The sequence below is a fragment of the Neodiprion lecontei genome, chromosome 1 (genome assembly GCF_021901455.1).
Source record: "Neodiprion lecontei isolate iyNeoLeco1 chromosome 1, iyNeoLeco1.1, whole genome shotgun sequence".
NCBI lineage: Eukaryota > Metazoa > Arthropoda > Insecta > Hymenoptera > Diprionidae > Neodiprion > Neodiprion lecontei.
The window spans coordinates 6,294,906-6,318,044 of record NC_060260.1 but is presented as its reverse complement, the minus strand read 5'-3'; the positions used below and the strand labels follow the sequence as shown (position 1 = coordinate 6,318,044).

The 23,139-nt window shown below is 38.7% G+C and overlaps 1 protein-coding gene across 2 annotated transcripts in view; it reads left to right on the top strand.

Annotated features, from left to right (window-relative positions):
* LOC107218542 (RING finger protein 17) overlaps positions 1-23,139 on the top strand; it is a 101,060-nt gene that overhangs the window by 44,959 nt on the left and 32,962 nt on the right. The window lies entirely within an intron of this gene.

The window sequence follows — 23,139 nt, the reverse complement described above, 5'->3', positions numbered from 1 at the left end:
AGAGTTTTAAAAAATGTCCCTTTCAAAATCACTTTAAATATTTATAAATAATTGAGCAGTTGCACAAAAAATCTGAACAAATTTAGGGTACCGTTTCAGAGTCGGGACGGTTGCAGTGATTTCTTTAAACAAAATCAGAAATGACGAGGGTCGGACGTTGGTCGAATTTGCACGGCATTCCCCTTATACACAAGGTATGAGGCGATAATATTCCATCCGAGAGGTGTGGACGCTTTTCGAAATCAATATATTACGGCAACGCGAACAAGGGTCGTTTACCGCCGTAATTTCAACGGTGTTTAAAGCACCCTTCAATCCATTTATCCATCCTTTGTGTCCGGTCGTTTAACAAATTACTCTCGAATAGTGTCACAATCATTATTCTTCTCCGAATATCGGCAAGATTATTACACTTGACGAAATCAATCTCGCGATTCGCCAATTTGTTACTTCGCAAATAGTTACCGATTTTTGTTTTCCAACTTCTTTCCCGGTTCTTTCTACCCATGGATAAAAGAAATTACGTGCATTTTCGCGGGCGTGATTTAGATTACTTAAACTTGTTTCGCTGTATCGATTTCATTCGCCGTATAGAACTGGTCAGGTTTTCAGTGAAATGGGCGATTCGATCACTGAGTATGTATAATTGTGCGATAATGAGAATCTATTTTCTAAAAAGAAAAAAAAAATCGTTGTTCTCGCAAATAGCGGATGTAAAAGAAAACGTGGACGACAATTGTTCCTTTCAACAGATAGAATATAAATGTATAATTCCAGTTGACGCATGGATTTCAATTTTTATAAAGATTCTTTTCCGTCCCTCTTTTACTCGCCGTTGTATTATCCAGTTGTTGACGAACAATTTTTCCCCGATTGAGCAAAATACTTGAAAATTTCGAAAACTTAAGAAGCAGCGAATTCCTAGGTAAATCTTGGGTGTGTTCGTGTGATAAAAATACCTTGCACATTATATGCAGCGTGAAAGAAAAAGGTTCTTCCCTCATGCTCTGCAGAATGCATGCACGTAGGTATTATGACGGGGATAGCAGACCAGGTAGGATGAAGCTTAAATTTTATTCCAAGTTGTAAAAGTTACGTTATGCTTTCGTTTAGAAATTCCCCTGGAGATTCTTTACCGCCCCCCCCTCCTTCCCCTTCATCCCCTTGCCACCCTCGAATTACATCACGCTCTTCGGCTAGGTGTGTACATAAAACCGGGAGAGCCGCCACGAAGCGGCGTATCGGGTGGCGTTAAACCGACGTTCGTTCGTGTATCCTGAATCCCAACTTAACATCCTTACCGAGAAACGGGGGCGGAAGGGAGACGAAGGATGAGGAAGAGGAGGTGGAGGAGGAGGGAGGGGGAGGACCTCATCCGCCCGGAAACCTAGTTGCATGGAAAGGAATTACGATTCGCGGTTGCCGCATTCGCGATCTGCTGCTTTTATTGTATAAATATACGTGTTTATAATGTTTTACTTTAGGGTAAAGTATTCAATTTTTACACCCTGGTGAAAGGTTGGAAAATTTTTGAAGAGACTAATTACGAGGAAGTGAAAATGATTGTTATTGTAGTATAATTGGAACGTCGCGGTAGGAAGAAAGATATTTTATTCTGTTTTTAGGACGAATTTTTGGGAGCGGGTATCGATGCTGAGTACGTAAACTAGGGCGTTTCAGAAAAAAATTATTTACAATTTTTCACCGTGGGACATCTTTGAAAAATTTTTAAGGTTGAAAGAAAGATTCTGTGAAAAAATTAAGGTTCTATCTTACGTGGAAGATCGCGGTCAATTTATTTTTCGCAATTTTTTGAATTCCTGTAGAAACACGTCGTAGCATTTCAATTATTATGTCTTTACCGACATTCATATTCAACCGAAAGATCGCGATCCATAACACAAGGATGTATCATCCGGGAATCTTATTTTCGTAAATTATAATTTCATATTAAATCATAACTGTGTTATGAGATTGAATTGATAATGAAAAAGTGGTCGGATCCACTTCTCAAACATCAACTGGAGACTTGATATTACAAGTCTGGGTCTTCTTTGTGACGTAGACTGATATGATTGCTGCAAGGAATGAAATTTTTTTTTTTTTGTTATTGCCGACGCTTCATATGTTCAAAGAAATGTAAAAAACGTATAACGTGAAACGACGCTCATCTTTCGACAGAATCTTTGTTTTAACCTGAACAAACTTTTCAGGGGATGCCAAGGTGAAAAATCGCAAATTAATTTCTTCCGGAGTTTTAAAGGGGAGAGGAAACAAGATTTCGAATTATTAAAATCGATGGAAAATCGGTGCATCTTGATGTGTGAAATTTGACGAATAAGAAACGATAAAAATAACAAGACCGATATAGTCTTGCGTCAAACGCGTGCAACGTTGAATTTCAGTTGAGAGGAAAATTCAATAGTCGAAGAAATAAAATCCAACACACAACCACGCGGAGCAATTCTAAAGCCAGAGTACAGCTGTATCTACGAGGCGTACGTGAGGCATGAGCGAGTACAATATCGCCTGCTTGGAAGAAACTTGTGGAAGAAATAAAAACTGGCTTCCCTGCGAAAGTTGTCGGGGCCAAATGAAAACCGGATGTACCCCGGAGAATTTCTTTAAAAATTTGATCCACACGCTTACCCGAATTTAAACCGAGTAAATTACCTTAACATCTGCAAAAAAATGTCAGAAAATTCTGTACGTTTCGTGAAAACTTGAACAATGTACATATAAATGAAATTTCGACTGTACGCGCTTTCGGACAATTTAAACTTTATTCTTACAAACGTATATTTACGTAATTTTTACATCGATGTATAAAATATAGGTAATGCAGGTATTATAACAAAACAATAATACGAAAATATTGACACAAAATGTCTTTATTTGATTGAAGAAACACTTTTTGGACGATTTCGAGATATTTTGAACACGTTTCAGGAGTAGTTTTTTTCTTTTTTGCCTCTTTTTCCTCGCAAGTGAAAATAATTTTATAAAATAAATAGCTGCAATCGATTTGCCAAAAAATTTTAACCCTGTTTCGTATACCATGACAATTATTCAATACGCGGTATACGTGTCTCTGGAAAATCGTTAAAAAACAAAATCAATATTGCACACCGTTCGTATAGTGCAGGAAAAAAGCGATCGAGTTACAAGATCGCGCGTAGAATTTAAGTAGAATACGTAAGACAGGCTTAGCTTAAGTGACTTTGAGGAATCTTGAGGCGGATGCACGGCTCGTGCGCCGGTTGCAGGAGCGTAATGGAGTTGAGTATGTTTTTGGAATGTTGGCGAAGATTTCCTTCTCCTCCTTTTTCCTCTTTCTCGAGTTAGAATCTAATACGCAGCGCAGGCGAAGATCGTAACGCGAAGCGTTTTCCACTCTCTTGAGCAAACTTCTTTTCATCAGAAGTTACGTAATACACGCGCAGAGCGACGGCTTCTTCCTCCCTCTCCCTCCCTCTCTCTCTCTCTCTCTCTATTTGCGAATTCACGCCGTTCCGTTCCGTGCAATAAGTTTCACGTTACCCTACTGATAAAACAAATTGCCAGCAAGTCGATAGAGCTCGGCTCTGGTGACGTTTGCTGTCTCCAAGTTCCACGGTGTGCAGGTATTGCTTACACTCACTGCCAAGGTGCAGCGGAGCACCAGGCTCGGAATTGCCGCACCCCCGCACTATTTCGTACTCTCTCAATTTCGTGTAATCGCATACTTCATACTGCACTCGGGTAATCGCACGGCCACTCGAAACCGTGACTCCTGCAGGGCTGCATCGCGTACAGTCCTTGAAAAAAGATCCGCGATTCTGCAACGGCCGAACATTCGCGGATATCGTACAGGCACGGAAATAACCGAAATATAATATTATACCTGCATCAGCGAATCCTTTTGTTGGTTTCGTCCATTTTTCATCCCTGTCTGTTTTTTTACTAGGACCCGGATTAATGTGTCGATACGTACTTTTTATTTTCATCATTTGCATTCCTTATTTGGTTTTTGTATATAAGGTATATATGTTTGGAGTCAGAAAATATAGTTTCTGTTTTTCATGATTTCTAGTTTTTCAAGTCCATACGTATTTATCCGAGTCCTGTTTTTTATGAAATTTATTTTGTGGGAAATTTAACTTTGGGACTATTTACTCTTCGGCGCACAGTTGGTGTATGCATGTTACATACATGGGTATTAACGTGACGACATTCAATGTGTTACATCTGACATTTGTTACATGCCTACAGCGATTCGAGGTGAAGGTGAACGGTTTGCACGCGATGCAATATCGATTGCTATAATTTATTCAAAAAAAAAAAAAGAAAGAGAGAGAAAGAAAGAAGAAAATATTGCGGTGGTAGGGACGGAGTCTATTGTATACGTATACATATGTATATGGGGCTTTCCATGTGAAATCAACCGATGATTTTACTCACAATTTTGATTCGCTTCACGATTTTTTAATACAGTTTGCCGATCTCAAAAAACGCACTCTTCAATTTTTTAAATATTTTTTCCCTACAACCGTTAATTCTTCATGATTATTCGGACTTGTCTGAAAGTTTACAAAAATTCTAAAGAAATCTTATTTTTCATTACGATCATTTTTACACCCGCAGTTTAAACATTTCCAACAAACGCAATACCATGTTTCAACGTTTCAAAAATTCTCAATAAATGAACAAAACTCGTGTGTTCAAGTCGGAATCTTTCGACGCAAGAACACAGAATTTTTCGAGAATTTTCGAAACGTTGAAACATGGGATCTTGTTTGTTCAAAATGTTTAAAGTGCTAAGAAAAAAAGAGATTAAGAAAATCGTTTCATCGTAGGACGGATGTTAAAATGATTGGAATGAAAAATTATATTTTTGGATATTTACCGAGATTTTTAAAAAAGGCCGATTCTCTCAGATGGGTTCGAATAATGATAAAAAGTTAATGGTTGGAGAAAAAAATTTGCAAAATATTTAACAGCGCTTTTGCGAGCTCGGAGAATCGTATAAAAAATCGTGAAACGAATCAAAATTTTTTTTAGGGAAAATCATCGGTCGATTTGACATGGAATGCCCGATACACAGGGTCGTGACTTCCTCTCTGCGGTGCTGCACTCTCCGGAAGTTGCGGAAAATCGACGATATATCCATTCGCCGTGCACAGAGTTTGTCTGTTGGTGGTATAAACTGAACGCGACAACGTCGTGTATCGGAAATAAAGTATCATTTTGAAAATACCGAATTGCTACAACTGATTGTATGCGATATTCGAGATTATCTCAAGAGTTTTTTCCAAATGTTTTTCAGTACGATATTAATTGGAATTCAAAATTAACCAAGACTCTACCCGCGATTACAATCGTTGCAAGTAAATCAATCAGATACTCTTTGTAAGTAGGACTGTTATCTCGAAATCTTATCGCTTTTTTTCCCCTTCTTTTTCTTCTTTGTTTTTCTTTTTCTTCCGCGCATATCCAATTCAATCTTCTGCCGAAATCAAGGACACGCATTCGAGAGTTGCAGAGAGTGTCAATCAGAAAACGGAGACGCGGCCGTTTCACGGTATATCTGTGTATATATGTGTGTGTGTGTGTTTGCTAAAAAAATTATTTTTTTCTTCCTTTTTTTTTTCTCAAATCTTCCACGGTAGTAAATCATTCAACGCGCGCTAACGATGTTGTTCGCAGCGAAAGATGACCGCGATCTAAAAGCTATCGAAACGATCGGTGTCTTCGGTTCCTTGACTCTTCTCTTCCGTTATTTTTCTAACCATCCACACACGCGCACATCTGCCAGCAGGGAATATATTTCGAGGTCGGTTAATCAATCGCGCCGAAACGAGTATATCAAGGTGAATCCTCGACCGTGTTACAAGATATGGATCTCGTTTAAAATTGAGGAGGAGGAGGGGGAGGAGGAGGAGGATCAGAAGGACGCGATCTTTCGCCAGGTCGATTCGACGATTAATTCGATCCATCGAAAGGGTGTGAAATTGCACGCGCAGGTCCGATCGGCGAGAGGTAAAATTTTGCCAAATAATACAGAGCCGGGTGTCGCGGCCCGGTTGAAGTGCTGAAAGGATTTTACGATCGGGTTGTTTGACGGACGTGTGCGGAGTGCAGATAGCGCGGCTTGCTGCAGGACCAGGCGGTGTATAATCAACGCGATCCTCTATTTATGAACCAGCTATGCCCGACTCTTTGCTGCGGTCCGAGCCCTGCGCCTCCCGTGCTTGCAGCGGCCATTCGACACCCATTAAATTTTGGAAACGCGCTCCTCTCTCTCTCTCTCTCTCTCTCTCTCTCTCTCTCCTTCTCTGTCGCCGTGCCATGTTCACCCCCTCGCTTCCATTTCACACCCTCGCATTGAATTGGTCTTTGCGTTTGCGCGTCCCGTGGTCATCGTCGTACCTCTGCGGCTAAAAGTAATCGATGCATCGATGTACCGAGTACGAAAAAACAATCGAACACGACTCGATTGCGCGGGTAAGAATTAATCGATTCGTCGATTATCGCGTTGTTGGTGCTCTTATTTTTTTTTTTTTTTTATTGTTTTTTTTCCTCGACAATTTCAGTACGTGGTCTTAATTGGCGGAAAAGTTTTGTCGATAATTTATCGTTTCGTTAGAAATATTATTCAATTTCAGGTGAAAATAATCACTTATTTTTTACTCGTTATTTCAAACAGGTACTCGGTAAGTCGGACAATGATAACAATTGTTACTCTAACGATATATATTGATATTGATAAAAAAGAAGAACAGATTGCGAGGGAAAATAATCGAGTCGATTAATTTTTGGTCATTCTTAATGAATTTAACGTACCTAACTATAATTTGAAACTCGTGTTGCTTTTTCTCCTCGAAAAATGCTGACTCCCCGTTATCAGCATGTACTTCGATAAAAACGCGTATGTCTGACTGTCTGTAATATATGTAATATAGCTATAAAATACGTAATTTTGATTCTTCACATTCGCCGGAATATTTTATAATATCGATCTATGAACCAGGCAGGTACGTGTATAACATACTCGTCCTGCTGTTGTCAGAATCGTGCCGCAAGCTCGGCATTGCACGCATAAAATGTACGTTATTCAAAAACTGTCATCAGCTGTAGCTGAAACCGGGCGTGATCGTAATACTCGCTGTTTTATTCGGCTTTTATTAGAGCAGCGTGTTGGTTGATTTTGGTTTTCACGAGCTTCTCTACGTGCGGAGACACGTCTCTATGTACGTACGATATTCCGCGGTCGTAAATGCCGATTATAGGCAAGTGTAAAATGTGTGTAATAACACACGAGCCGCGTAGAATGACGAGAACGAGAAACAAAAAAAAAAAAAAAAAATTCTCTCACGAAATATGCGTTGAATCCGGGTTTTTATTATTAAACTATTTATCAGTGTCATTATTTTATATTATATTTTACCCCCATACGACGCAGTTCCTGTAATATGCATTTGTAACGCGTCCCACTTATGTTAGTTCAGATTCCTCGACTCGCGTAAAACTTTCTTTTACGCCGATTCCAGTTTTACCGAATACACATCTGCTGGAAATAACAACGAAATACGAACATCAGACCGAAGCGAAATTTATTGCAGGGATTTTCAATTACATGTATAACGAAATTCTACCTTCCATATTTATGCAACAAAAAGTATATGCGCGTATCGGTATTGTTGAAATAAAAAGAAAAAAAATTTGGAACCAAAAATCATTTTTTACAACCAAACGAAGGAGAGACGTACGATGCACAGAGAAAAAAGAAGAGAAAACAATGAATAATTGAAAATAAATACAACTTCACCGAGCCAATTTAGAGATGTCAATCCGTTTCGTTGGTCGGTCAAATTTCACCCGATGTGTGAAAATATTTTCCATACTAAGTAGTTTTCAACTTCGCATCGAGTTTTACCTTTACAGGTCGAATTTGAAACTCCGACTCTTGTCAGTATAAATGCTAAACTAATATTGAAGCAAAATTTGACACACGGTTTAATAGACGATTAAACATCTCTAAATAGATATTTTTCAGTTCATATTACAATTAGCTTTTATGTTCATTCTTATGTCACAGATGCAATCGAATAATAATAATTGTCTTTTTTTTTTTTTTTCATTTTTCTATTTCATCTTTCCAAGTTATGAAATATCCATTTTCCAACAGGTGTAAAAAATTTTTTTTCAGACTTTATAAAGTGAGTTTTGTTTTAAAATTTTTTAATTGTACTCTTCACATACGCTGGGTAGAAAAATTCTTTTAAAAAATTGCGATTGCGTTTTTCGTCGTGTACTTTGACTTTCGTACGAGGAAAAAAAAAAAAAAAATAGTTGAAAAAGTCAATCTTGATCGAAATATCACGGAATGCCCCGTATACAGTTAATTACGTGCAATGACTGTAACCGCAGAAAAAAAGTTAATATTTTTTTCTCTTCCTTTTCTTTCTCGCTCATCTCGTTCCACTTTCGATCCGGCACGCATGATTTTTGCATACAATTACAGTATGCCTTGCCTACGTGTACCTATCGGATATATTCAATATCGCGTATAGCCCGTTAAGCCACTCAAGGGACGTTCTCCACGTTCTCCGTGCACCGCTGTCGGTGGTAAAAGGCGAGATTCCAGGTCGAATATCGCGGACGTCGCGAACGGAAATCGTACGGCCTCGACATCTCCTTGGCAATAGGTATAAACTACTAAACGACTTGACTGTCAACAGTTTGCACGCATTCGCGATGTTCTGTTTAAACGGACAAAAAGTAAGGTAAAGAAAAAAGTAAGAAATCTTCATGCCGTTCTCCGGTCACGGTGATCAACGATTAGTTACGGATGACGGTATGTGAGTGCAAACTCGTCTCGATGCGTATAAAGCTGAAAGAAATATATGACGAAATCAAAGATTGAAAAGATGCCGGTGAAGTGAAGCAAGACGAATCGAATCGAGACTACATATTCTCGCTATTCGCGCGACGTTGTTGGTTTATTTTTTTTTTCTTCTACTCGTCAGGTCATTGAATACATTCTGTAAAAGGTATTGAATGAGTAAATATGGAGAAAAACTCGATCCATCCGGTAGTTTACATTTCATTACGATTTGTCTTATATAATTGTGCAGCGATAAATATGTAAAATTGCGCTATCAAGTTCTCTGAATTTTTAAACTTCATTTGTCAGACTTTACGATTCGACGTTGCTTGTGATTTTTGAAAGGAGATCGACGCACGAATTTCCTTCACTCTGTCATGCTAGTCGGTTGAATTAATGACCGTGTGGAATTTTTTTTTATCAAGAATTATAGGCGGAAGTACGAAGCCGATTATACATGTATGTTGGAAAAACGGAAAGAAAGAAAGAAAAAAAAATGCAGTAAACCGCAAGCCGGATAATGTAGCAAAAATCACCATCCTATTTGAAAACAATGGTGTTGTTTTTTTTTTTTTTTTTAAAGTTTTTTTTTATTTGCTTTTGTACAATTTCTCATCCACTACGATGAAATTTTAGAAACACTTGTTACAAGTATGAAACAAATCAAACTCCCGTTCAACCTGATACGAGACTGAAGCTGAGAGCCAGAATTAGCAACAAAACGTTCTAACGTTCATTCGAATAAAGTAGTGAAGTCCGAAAATGGAAACTTTTGTGAAATACCTCGAAAAGTTCGAATACTTTGATAAAATTAATAGGACAATACCGAACTGCACTCTCCTGTTTCCAAACAGTTCAACACGTTTGGCTGCTAGTTTCAGCTTCATCCTAATTCAACTTATACCTCCTCGAAGCTCGTACTTGAGTTCTTTGAATCGGTGAGCGGTTACAAAGTTTCCCAACATCTGAACTCCAACCGCAGTATCGCCCGTACGTTACATCCTGCATACGTAGAAGGAATACTTCGTATTGCGAAATCTACCAACTGCCGATTCGCAATTCGAATTTCTCGGCTTCGGTCCGTGGGAAAGGGACAGTGTTTCACCACCTTGCGCTGCATGCTTCCACTGTTTTCCCAGATAGAGAGCACAGTCGAAGCCCCGTGTTAAGAACGATCTGCTCGTATTTGCTAATAAGCTTATGGCGAGCATGTTCCGCTGCATAACCATTGTTCGCGCAAAAACCCCGCTTCGACCGACGCAACGAGTATACGAGTCGGGGAAATTTCAACCAATGGGACATTGACGTGTCTGCTGCATTGGACGTTCCGGGCGTTTCGTTTGTTTCCTGTAGTTTCGCGACTTGTTGTACGTACTTGACTGCGAATGCGAAATTTCTACGTTTGTTTCTAATATATATATATATATACACACGGAGTAAAATTTCATTTGTTATGGTGACTAGAAAAATTCAGTAAAACGGGTATCGTTAGAAAAACTGTTCGAATATTATTGGAATCACGAAAAACGAGGCAAATTTTCTATAAAAGCAAAATTAAAGCGAATTTGTTCCGTTTGAAACGCCGTTTGCGAAATTTGGCTATCTCTATTTTTCACTCCGCTGTCTAAGTCTTTCAGTGCGGCAAGAAATTTCGACTAGTGAATACAAAGTTTCGAGCGGTCAAGGAAGTTAATGGGATTGGGCTTAAAGAGAAAGGAAATTCTTCGCTGAAAATAATAAATAGAAATTCAAAAATTTCGATCACCCGATCGTCCTTATGAGAATAAGAATTTCTTTTTTCTTGCGGAAGGCAAAATTTAAAAAAAAAATTCTTTTGAACTAATTTGAGGGGTGCGACCATCGAAATCCGATTTCACTCTTAAGGACCGCTCTAATATATATATATATATATATATATATATATATATATATATATATATATATTATACATGTGCTCACTGCTTGTCGAGGAATATAATTAATTATTCTCCGCAGAGCGCGGATTCCTATTTCATATTCTGATTTAACACGGGTTATGACCAAGTTCTGCTAATTAAATAGAATTTTGGTTTTATATTAACAATTCATCCAAGGTCGTAATACGCGACCGTCCGGTATGTGTATAACTAATGAAACTCTGCTAATAAGGTATATAAACTTTTGCTATATCGAAACATTCTAGTTTGTACAGCGAGTTGACAATGTTTCAACGTTTCGCTTTGTCTTGTTGTTTAAAATATTTTCCGTTGTTATCATTGTTGTTATATTATAACTTACCGTTGTGCATTATGATATCCGATTCCCAGTTTACTGAATATTCACTTGTCCGCGGTACATATACGGTGCAGCAAAATATCCGATTTAGATCTGTAATTTATGTAACGATTTATTTACATTCATATTATTTATGTATTATTGTAATTTCGTAACCGACTTTTTACCGTTTGATAAACAGAAACATGCGCTTTTGATACACACACATTATAATATGTATACGATTTGTATATTCGACGGTGTAAAATTTCAATTCTGTATAATTTGTCAATTTTGCATCTCATTTCGTGTCTTAAATGTCTACAATCCGCTTTTATGATATGTTTATCACACGTCGATTTGTATATAGGACAGAAAACTTGACGTTGCTTAAGGTAAAGGATCGGTATTACGTATGAATTAGGTTGACAAAAATTTCACAAGCATTACCTATACACCTAAAGCTACCGTAGCAAATAGTTTGTGACGACAGGATTTGCATGAGGTGTTTTCACTTTTTTCACATAGTTTTCTTCTTCGTGCAAGTGCAACAACCGAATGTGGAGAATCGAGAGTCTCGAAACGCATTCGCTATTGCCATAATTATTCGGTTAAATTTTTTTTTTTTTTAATGCGATTATTAGTTGGCAATAACGGTTATACCTAATATTGTAACGATTCTCGTCAGTGAAAGTCTATAGTTCTTTGCTATACTCGGTCAGATCATAAAGTTATGGTTTAATTTGGTCGTTAATTTGTACGGTCCAATGCAGAAATTACACACGCGATTCGTTATTTCACTTATACAAGTTTTATCGCCGTCTGTTCCAGTCAATCTTTCATATACTCAAGGAGCTGTTACTCAATAGTAATATCACTGTAGTCGCAGACTTAACGACCTTTTTTTCTTTTATATGTATACACATGTATGCGTGATGACAAGAACAGATTTTACGGTCACAAAAATTGGCAAATTGAGGAGAAACTGAGCATATTTGTTTCTCGTTGATAAAAATTTTTTTTTTTCACGTACATGTATATATCCATATAAAATATTCATTTATATCGCGAAGAATTGTCTTATCGACAAACGATAAGTGTAAAAGTTATTTACAATTTTATCGTTATATTATGTCCTTATAATTTGCTTCTTTATACAAAAATCGTGCGTATCCATTATCGTATTATCCGATACGAACAATCCTTGTCGTGAAAAATGACTGGAAGGTGAGAGAGGATCGGATACGTAGCAATAACGTTTGCTCGATGTTTTCTTACAACGCTCGCAACTTGGCACGTTAAAAGTTTAATGTCATTTTTATTGACGATATATGTATATATATGATATATAGATTCGTGCAGGCTGTTGATAGCCGATGCGTAATCAGTAAGCGGGGTTTACACTATTTTCCCAAAGCCGAATATCCACCTGCTAGCCGCTGTTTCTGTCAGAGTGTGTATATATACATGCATATATACCCTAATGTATGTATTTACATTCTCTGTAGGTATGTGTACATCGGATGCGAGTTCCGAGTCACTTTGCTAGCGTTTTCAGTCTAATGCTGTTCATTTCGATTTGGTGTTTACGCATTCAGCAGCCGTATGTGCCGCCTACACACGTTTGTCGTACGTAGTATATACATACACGTAGGCACACTTTGGCATAAATGGCAATCAGGATCAAAGAACGTTTTCCTATATTCCCCCTGCGCCGTTTTTTATAACATTTTTTTTTTTTTATTCTTTTACTGCATGCGGTGAAAACTGTGCGGCTGCAGTTGTAGAAAAAGGAAAAAAGATGAAAGAAAAAAAATTCGTCCCGATGAAAATTTTTGTATGTAATACGTATATGATATTTTATATGTTTCTCGGAGCTCGGTTTATTGCTTTTCACCAAATCCCGCGTATAATGGTTGGGCAACGTTGTTGAATGTAACGTTTCGCATCTTTCGTCAGATTTTTATCGTCGTTACATCGACTCCTGATCCAACTTAACAAGCGACGTATTTTACATTTGAAGAAAACTCTCGAGGTGTCGAGAACGACGTTATAACCGAACATAGTCAATTATCAATTTAAAACGCGTGCATTTGGTGGTAAATAAAATTTCTAAAGTGAAAATATTTAACAGCTGTTTAATATACGATAATTGGTCGAGTATAACAGGGACGAAAGTAACCGAATACGTACGTTACATATACCAATTTACTTTCGAAATTTTTATTTGTACAGATCGTTAGTCATGAATATACGTATAGGTATGTGTAATTCGAACGATGTAGGTGCGTGTAATTAGAACAAAATACCGAATTCAAAGTGCAACGAAAGCTGCTGAATTAATTCATGTGAGAAAAATCTATTTCTTACACCGCGGTAGATTTTATCTATTTAAATATACTCATCGCGTGACGATCCCAACGAATTTTTCCGATCATTTCTAACTGATTATATAATTATTGGAAATTTCTCTGGGTATAAATAACATTTATTTGCAAGAAAAACACCAAAAAAAAAAAAAATTAAAAATCAAGACTAAAAAAAAATCCTCACTCGCATGAAGTACAAAGCAAACGTTGCGTACATATTGTTATAGATATTATTCATGCACGTCAAAGCCGTATGGACAGCTTCGTGCATGCGGAGAAAATTGTGAACCGATATTCACGTTCTATGGTTCACGTACGTCTCGCTGCCTTTGTACTTTATAATTGAAACAAATTTCTAATACCTCCGGATTCGTTTTGCTCTCATCTTCCTCTTCTCTTCTCTTCTCTTGTCCTCCCTATTTCCCCTCCCCGTCGGAAACACACTCTGCGTTGTTGGTAAACAAGCGTACACCACACCGTACACCGTATGTATTACATACGTATATGCATTCGTACGCACGCATTTCACGCTCAAGTGTTAAGTTCTCTCAACAGGCTTCGCAGTTTCTAGATATGCAGTTCGTACCTACGTAGCTGTGTATGCAAATTAGCTCAGCTGCGACCATCTCTTAGCTGATTGGGGTTGCACCCCAAAGTTTGACGAGCTTCTCATTTGGAAGTGCACATCTAAACAGGTGCGACGATGCTGCAATACGTTGAAAGCATCCGGCTCTGTCGTTTTTGGCTATACCCGCGCAACAGTCATTCATTCGTTTCACTTATTACCGCTACTTTTCTCAATTTTTTTTTTTTTTTTTTTTCCATCATTTTCTTTTTTTCTTCCCTTCATCGGCCGGGTAATTGAGTTGCCAATTTCCGTGGAATCGAAGCGGGAGAGAAGAGCGAAGGGGTGGTTTGTGGGAGGGGAGCGAGCTGCGCGTACGTACCTAATTGGGGAAATCGCTGGATACGAGCTATCGATTATTTCATACGCTACGCGTTACAGGTACGTACGTATGTATGTATGTAACATACGTACGTGATATAGATTCGCACGTGTTTGTGAGTGCAATTCTTTGGGAGTGCAGGATTTATCGAGAGAACAGAAAACTGTTTTATGTTTGATTTTACTTCTCTTCGAAGCTACTGCTGTTTGCGATGCCATTACAGGTGCTCCATATTATTGTACTTTCGTCATTTTTTTTTTTTCATATATTCAATTTGCTTGCTTTTTTGTCTTCAAATCTTTTTAACTCTAATCCACCGCATGTATTGTATAGATGAGTGAAAATAAAAACTAACAACTTTACGATATGAGAAGGTCCATACTTGTGTAGGTATATCATGATATTTCATTTATAAATCGAGGTTTGCAAAGTAATGTTATACGAAATGTGTAAATGACAGTTGCTGGTTTTGATAAAAATGAACTGAATTTTTTGAAACGAAGAATATACGTATAATCGGAAGCCTCGAAGACGATATCAAAAACTTGACATTTTTTTTTCTCCTTTCAATGCACGGGTTATATTATTATTGATAAATGTAATATTCCGAGCCCCATTGTGAGTGAAGATATTATTCGAAAGTTACTGTATAACTATGCGGCAATCGGAATCTTTTCCGCCAGTAAAATGTTTCTCACATTTCTATTTCCAAGTTTCAACTTGTAACATATTGTGAAAAGTGATTTAAAAAAATAGTGAAAAAATTTATCGAATTCGATTTACAGAGTGACAAAAATGTGACGTAGATCGTGTTGTGGAAGTCGGTTGAACAGGTTCTATGCGACAACTTGTATGTTTTTCCTAGAACGCCTGAGGGATGATTGTAAATTGACCTAAATACGTATAGAAATAACCTGAATAGGTTCGTTATACTCGCTGACTACAGCCTCGTAATTGCTAATGTAACGCTTTTTCAATTCTTGTAAACAATGCACAATCACCGACTACGCACAATTAATAGAATTTCATGACCGTAATTTTGAAGCGTTGAATAATCATCGAATGAAATTCCGCGCTTTGAACTCTCGTCTCTTTCTCTCTCTCTCTCTCTCTCTCTCTCTCTCCCTTTCCGTTTCGAAATTCTACCTACCAGTGGGTATTATGTTATATACGAATAGCTCCCTGCAATTGCAGCGTATTTTCAACTCCCATGTATTGAAAAAGAAAAAATTGACCGTCATTTTTATCATCAAATTTTCAGATTTTCAGTACTGTACAATTTATTTCTGGGTATCGTGAAAAAAAAAGTCTTGATGAAAAATTGACTACGTTTTAAATCGTCGATGAAAATTAGTTGACACGATATCGCTTCGTACAGTTCAAAAGTTGATACCTCCTCAACGATGACGGGCACTACGTGCTGGAAAGCGTCTTTCCTGGGCTTATACTGCGATAGATTGTTGGCAAACAGCATTATGACCAAGGAACAGTACAAACATGTGTGCTTTTGATGCAAGACGTAAAGTGGCTGGTGCACCAGAAGCACCAGCAGCAGAAGCAGAAGCAGAAGCAGCAGCATCGTCAGTTAGGTGGAAGGAAAAATTGGAAGGTTAAATAACGATCAGTACAGTTTACGGTGCGTGAAAGGCTTTCGAAATAAAAGGATTCGGTTGTTAGAACCAGGATACGATCTTTCTTATTCTGCATTTCTCTCCCCGTTTCACGGACCATACAATGATTCTTGATTATCTAATCCATCCGTTTTACGGGTACAATAAGAAAGTCTGGGAATCTAAAATTGAAAGAAACGTTAATTCAGTAATTTCAATTCCATTATTCGATTCAATTCTTATTCGAAGTCTTGCCGTCGAGTAGTGGATTAGAAAATAAGTCTCACGAAACTAGAGAATGTTATATTACAGTTCACACCTCTAGATCGCCCCTTTCTACGTAACAAACATGGGAAATAACTCGATCTGTAACATAACATCTATCATTGGACAAAGACGAAAGAAACAATGTCAGCTGTGGCAAATATTATACGTTTTTAACCAGAAGATCTAGAAGAACATTCGTCGAAATATTACGCGCGTTGAATATATACGACGTCGACTCTCTTCGTCGTTGCGGACTCGCAATCAGACCTGCACACGATCAACTTCAACTTCCCGGTCATTATTAACAATCCAGTCTCATTTGTCCGCCAATTGGCACAAGTATCGCCTTTTCTCATGACGACAGCGAGACGAATCGTACGAACCGATTTCTACTCGCTTCCTCGCAGTTTCCATTCGTTTCTTCTCTAATTTCTTCGCCCTAATTGTAATCATCTCAAGACGAGGTTCCGAAAGGTACTAGGTGCAAAAAGAGCAACAGAGCTCTTTCGAAGATGCTTCCTGCGATTATCTTCCCTCTCAATCTCTGTGGTAACAAGTTGGCGCCGAACGAGACGCAGACGCGAACTCGTCGGAGCGAAAACGCGTGATAAAACAATCTTTTGCTCCGTTGGATGTTGCAGGAATATCAGAGAGTTGAGGAGGTGGAGGAGGTGCATCTCACGGTTGTCAAACGATGTCACCTGCCTGCGTTGACGACGTTTATCCTCCGACCCATCGACCTGGGTGCGACTTCCTTTCTTCCTTCCTCTGCACCTTCGTCCGTTTCTACCTGCATTCAGAGTCGGATCTGTGCGAATAGATTCGTACGTCTTCGGCATACGACGCCACCTTGACGCTACTGCATCATACGCGTACCTAGATGCACCCGATGCATTATCGTCGATGCATCTAACTATTCTTCATCCGCCCACCTCTACACCTCTTCGACTCTCTCGCTTCGCCGGAATGCGCCAAAGCGGATTTAATGCTACGGTGCAATAATGAGCACCCGGACGGCTTCAGCTTTTGACGCAGATGCTTCAATCGCTTCCCTCTATAATAACAACTCGCCTCTCGCGTGCAGCTCTCGTCGCTGTCTTTATCACCGAATTTCGATACTACCCAGTCCTTGTTGTGTCTCCGAGCCGTTCTTTGTACTTGTATATAGGTATGTACGTACCTACAAGCTTGCCAAAGTGCTCACGATTAATTTCGAGGACGGTTAGCAGACGGTGTTACGGACTGCAAGTTGGTCGCGTCGACGATAACGTAGGAAAGAAAATCGTCGTCGCGGTACTCGAGGAAGTTGTTGATCCCTCAAGTGCGTTGGAACGCTTTCTCAACCAATTACGCTCGGATCTGTAATAGTTGAGACCACGCTCGTACCGACGGACAATTACATTCACATTACGCGTTACTCACGATATTTAGAAATTACGGTGTGAACGGGAGTAACGCGCTATTTGTGGAAGTAATGGTACACGCGTACGTACATCAGACGTGCAAGATACTTACAAAAAAGCTGTCAGAGGTCGATCTCGCCGATTTGATTTCTTTTGTAATACGTTATAGTAGACTACAAACAAAGCGACACGTATTTTTCTTCATCTGCCATTAAACATTTTCACGGGGTAAAACCACCCTCCAAAGTAAGGCAGGTCGAGGTGTGATTTGACAGTTTTACCCTCAAGAATATAATATTTTTTAACCAACCCAACTGGAAAAGATTTCTCATAACGAGCAAGGAAAATATAATTTTCTCAGTAAAAAAAAAACCTTCCTTGCTAGAAAATCGATATTATACTTACACTTCGACTTTCGATGTTTCGGTCAACGATTGATAAAAAGTTGATCTTTTTTTCCGACGGTTTGTTGTTACAAAATTTTCTTCCTCGCGGAATATTTCGAACACTTTTATCATCTTATACGAGTGATCGACGATGAGTCGACACTTTCGGAAATGGATGTAGGTATCGGTTAATCCTGACAGATTGCGAAGGTGTATCTCGATTACAACCTGGAGCTGATGAGACGGCCTTGACGGCGTTGCCAACCGCAGACGAACCGGAAGCGTTACGTCCTTGTCCGTGAAGCAGAAGCGGTTGATGAGGCCAAAGCCGTGCCGGAGGCAGGGAGGCAGGTTGAGGTGCCTTCGATACCTCGGGGGAACGAGAAGGTTATTATACGGTGAAGGTGGACGTTGTTCCCCGAGGTGAAAGCTGGACGAACCGGACCCAAAGTCGATCGTCGAGTCGCATCTCTGTTACAGACGCGCCGTTCTCGGTCCGATTTCTATATTCAAATCGAGAAAATACAGCTATACGTCTGTAAAGGCCGATGGAAATTCTCGAGATTCTCGAATACGAAATTAGCGATCGAACGATCCGTGTATTCCGGATTTCGACAATTTATTGTCGTAATTTTGTATCGGGTCAGAAGACGGGAACGGTACGGCATGGGGTTGGAAACTGAAAGACAATAATGCGAAATGCCGGAGATTTTTCAACTCGCGGATTTAAATCCACTTTTCGCAAATCGACGACCGTGCGCAAACAACTGTGAAACGTATTTATAAAGGGAAACTCTCTTTCCCACTTGTTGGGCGGGACTCTGATGCAGCGGAAAGCATACAATGCGAGGAAAGCATCGTTCGTCCACGGCCTCTCTTTCATCTTTCCTTATTCTTCCACTACACGTGTATATGTCCGCAATGTACGTCCTATACTTACGTAAAACTCTTTCAAGTATATACTGAAACTGCAAATCCCTCAAAGATTTCAAAACACGCGCTCTCGTGTTTTGCGGACTACGGAAATCCGCGTTTTTCCCTAGTCGATTTTACCTCGCGATAAATTTTTCTTTCTATTTCGATACTTACATACGTAGGTACCTACAACTTTTGTATCGTACACGATTTTCACGGAGTGGAGAAGGATTGTTTTTTTACATACGGATCTGCACACGCGACGCTGCGAATAATCCTCCCTCTCCCTCCCTCCGTTTTTATTTTTTTTTTTTTTTTTTATTTTTTCGGTTTTTTGTTTTTCGTTTCTTCCGCGTTTGTTAGTACTGATTCGATCAAATCGAGTCACTGGCTCGAAGCTTCATTTTGCTTTTCACGGTTTCATATCGGTTGCAGAACGAATTATTTTCGTTTGTATAAACAAAGCCAAAACTTGAAAGGGATATTTTAATTATTCATACTAGTTTACACGCCCCGGGCATTGCGCTCGCGTCTGTCAGGAAAGATGATTTTGCCGCCGCGGTAGCTTCGAGCGATTCATTGATTAACTCTTGTCCGATACATTCGCTTGGCTAAGGGCAACAACGGATTCTCCGACGAACAACTATCCACCTTTGTCACGCTTCGCCGTGTTCACAATCCTCGCATTAACGGACCGTAAAACTCGGGAGAGAATTTTTATTCCATTTATAGGATTATGCGCGTATATTCCCGTTTGTAAGCAAACTAAATACCTCAAAATTTGGAAATTCGACATTTTTTACGCACACACGTTTTTCGTTAAAGCTTATTAGCTCTGATTCAAGTGTCAGGAGAGATGTAAACGTGATCGGGGATCGATAGAAAAACGTTTCAGTGTCGGTAAAAAAGTTTAAAAGTGAACGTTTGGGAGACGTTGTCGACGTTTTGCGTCTCGCGACGGCTCCAACCCGTAACTAAAAGGATTACTTTCCAACTTTTATACGCCCGCCATACCAAGAGCCGATTCAACAGATTTCTTCAAACTAATTGTAAGGAACCTCTGCGGCGAGTACCAATGTACATATTGTACATGCCTCTACGGACGGACGCGCGTGCATCTCAAACCACTGGATTAAATAGCTTCGGGGCTAACTGCTTCACCGGTATAAGTGCATCGGCTCTTGCCTCATCTAAATACACTTTGGGGATTACTCAGTGATACGGTAGAAGCTGCTTACGTTCCGCTAAACTCGCGTTTACTTCTAGATTAGCCGAGGATTTTTACTGTAAACTGGTTTCTTTTTTCCTTCGTAAGTATTACGATTCTAAACTTTCCGCTATTGTACACGTACGCTATGGTGGTTCATTTTGTACTTTTTTTTTCAAATTTTCTATATACGCCACTGAAAAAATTGGTGACAAATACTGAAAAAAAATTATCGTAAAACCTGGAAGAGGTAGAAAAATATTTAGAGATCGCTATCGATTATTGCCATACTTTTTATTTTTTTTTTGCTTTGGATACACCTTACGGACTTATATTATATGTATTAGTTTAATTTCCTTTTTTTTTTTTGTACGATGGTCCAATTAGTCGTTCACCGATCAAAAGCAAACTCTGCCCAACAATTCTGCAGTTGGCTGTTCACGTCTTTTATCCGAAAGATTGATCATCTAGACGAAATTTGGATAACAATTTTTGTTGTTCCTATCACCTTGATGTCCCTATTTCGTTTTCAGTACTGATTGTTGCGAACAATGATGAATTGAACCACGATACGTAGAAAATAAACCACTTATATATGAATAGAAATCCTTAAGGTATACACATAGAAATGAATAAAGAGTATTACAATAATTGGTAGCAACCTCTAAATATTTTCAATTTTATTTTATTTTTTCAACACGATTATACTACATGGAGTACGAAAAATAGCTGCTGCTGAAAGTTTTGGAAGAATGGAAAAAAAAACAACTCATACGTATGCGTATCGCCTGTATAACATTTACTGTGAAAAATATGTACAACAATTTTTAAAAAAGCCTAGGGTAGCTCGGTTGGCGTCTAACAATAAGTACTAGACGAGTGCTTGCTGCAAAACTCGTCGCTTAAATTGTTTCTCATTTATGGCGAACGCGGTTACACTTCCGCGCAATTGTATGCCAAGTCTGGATATGTGCATATACCCTCCTTGAGTACCTACCTGCTACTTCTTCCCCAACGATGAAATTATCATGCTCGACCTAATTTCGCAATTCCAACGTTTCTGTTGCAAGGGGGAAAAAACAGGATAAAAAGAAAACGAATGTACGTATACGAAGAATAATATAAACAATTCCGAGAATAGTCGGTACTGATGTGTTGTCAAATGGAAATCTCTCTCAAAATGGATGTAATTGTACAATCGATACCATTAGCGTTACGAAAAACACGACGATAATTCTTCAAGTACGAGTCTACCGAATTATTTGAACCTAAAGTTAGATCAAGATAAAAGTAAAGAAGTGCTGTTTGCGAAAATCAGTTAACCCGTAAAAAAGAACATTCCTAATACGTGTTGAAAATTAATCAGAGCAAATTCGATTAACACAAGATAAAATCTATGATAATTTGAATGAAACTTTTATCACGAGAACGTGAAAAATTATAAAAGTTTGGTGTTTTCGATTTGATTTCGATATTTTGAGCTTCACTTTTTCGACATAGAAATTCTTTTTCACTGTCTAGAAAATGTATAAATAGTTGTCTCCATTGTGGATATAAATAGTTTTGTGTAAGTACGGTGCAATAGATGTTCGTAAAAAATTATCTTAGAATTAAAGGACAGTGTGTACAGATTTTTTGAATATTTTTTAGACTATCTGTGATAATCTGGCGAGACAGGACAATGTTCCCAAAAATCATGTGAATTGGCTAAAAAATCCCAGAATTTAATCATTTTTAATATTTTGTGTTATTCAAATTTGCTTTGATTTGTTTACCATCACAAACTACACGTAGTTTTAACGGCTATCTACTTTTTCCAAATTTTTTAATCGGACGATCGCACCGATTCGTCGTTAAAAACAATCGTTGCGGGAGTTTCGAATCTTATTAAAAACATTCGTGATATGGCTACATATTTCTATAAAGGGATTTTCGACTCTCTGAAACTCGGATCTAAAGTCATTTTTGAGCTGTATAGCCGGCGTTTCAGGAAAACAGTAAAATTTGAAGTTTTTTGCGTTTTCCTCAAAAACTGCTACGAATACATAAAAAATGACTCGACCATCGTCTAGAGCGGAAAATTCTGCGTCGAATTGCGTCCTCGTATGTCGGAAACGGAGTCGAATCAACGAACTGTTTTTTCGAAACGCCGATCGTGCCGCTCAAAAATCACTTCAGATTTAAATTTCAAAAGGTCGAAAATCCCTGTACACAAAAACGCAGCTGTATCTCGAATATTTTTAATTCAGTCCTATTCTGACCGCACCATCATTGCAGCCTGTTGCAGAGCCTCGGATCGCCGTGGCGAAATTGGATCGGTAATATCGAGCTCTGTCTCGAATTCGAGGCGCAATGCACCTGAGATTACCCGACAACTCCCCGATGGATTCTCCCCTTTCTCCGCCCCGCGTCTCGGTGTCGCCAACCTCTTTGTCAGGCTGGTTTTCCACCCCTTTCAAATTTTATCGCAAGCCTTGCGTATAGCCGCCGCGTTTCAGGTAAACGTTTTTGTCCCCCTTCGTTGGTACGAAAGTAGCCTCCGTGAATTCGTTTAACTAAAAACAGCCACCTGGTGCGCCGTCTTTAAAATAACCCAAGACGGTTCTGTAACGTGTATGGTTGCGTTTATAAATTTTCGTCGGATTACGATCTCGTAAAATCTTGATGCGAAATGTGAAAGTAAATTACGAATAACGATAAAGAAGAGAAAAAGTAAAATTAAACGACGTACACTCAAAACGGTGAGATTCGATTTAATTAACACACTGCTTCGCGTGTATTTTCATCGGAGTATATAATTATATATCAATGAATTTTTCTGTTGCAAAGTTGTTATGCTAGTTCACAGAATTTTCTATGTACAAAAATAACAATTGTCAATTATAATTATTATAATATACGCTATATACGAAGTTA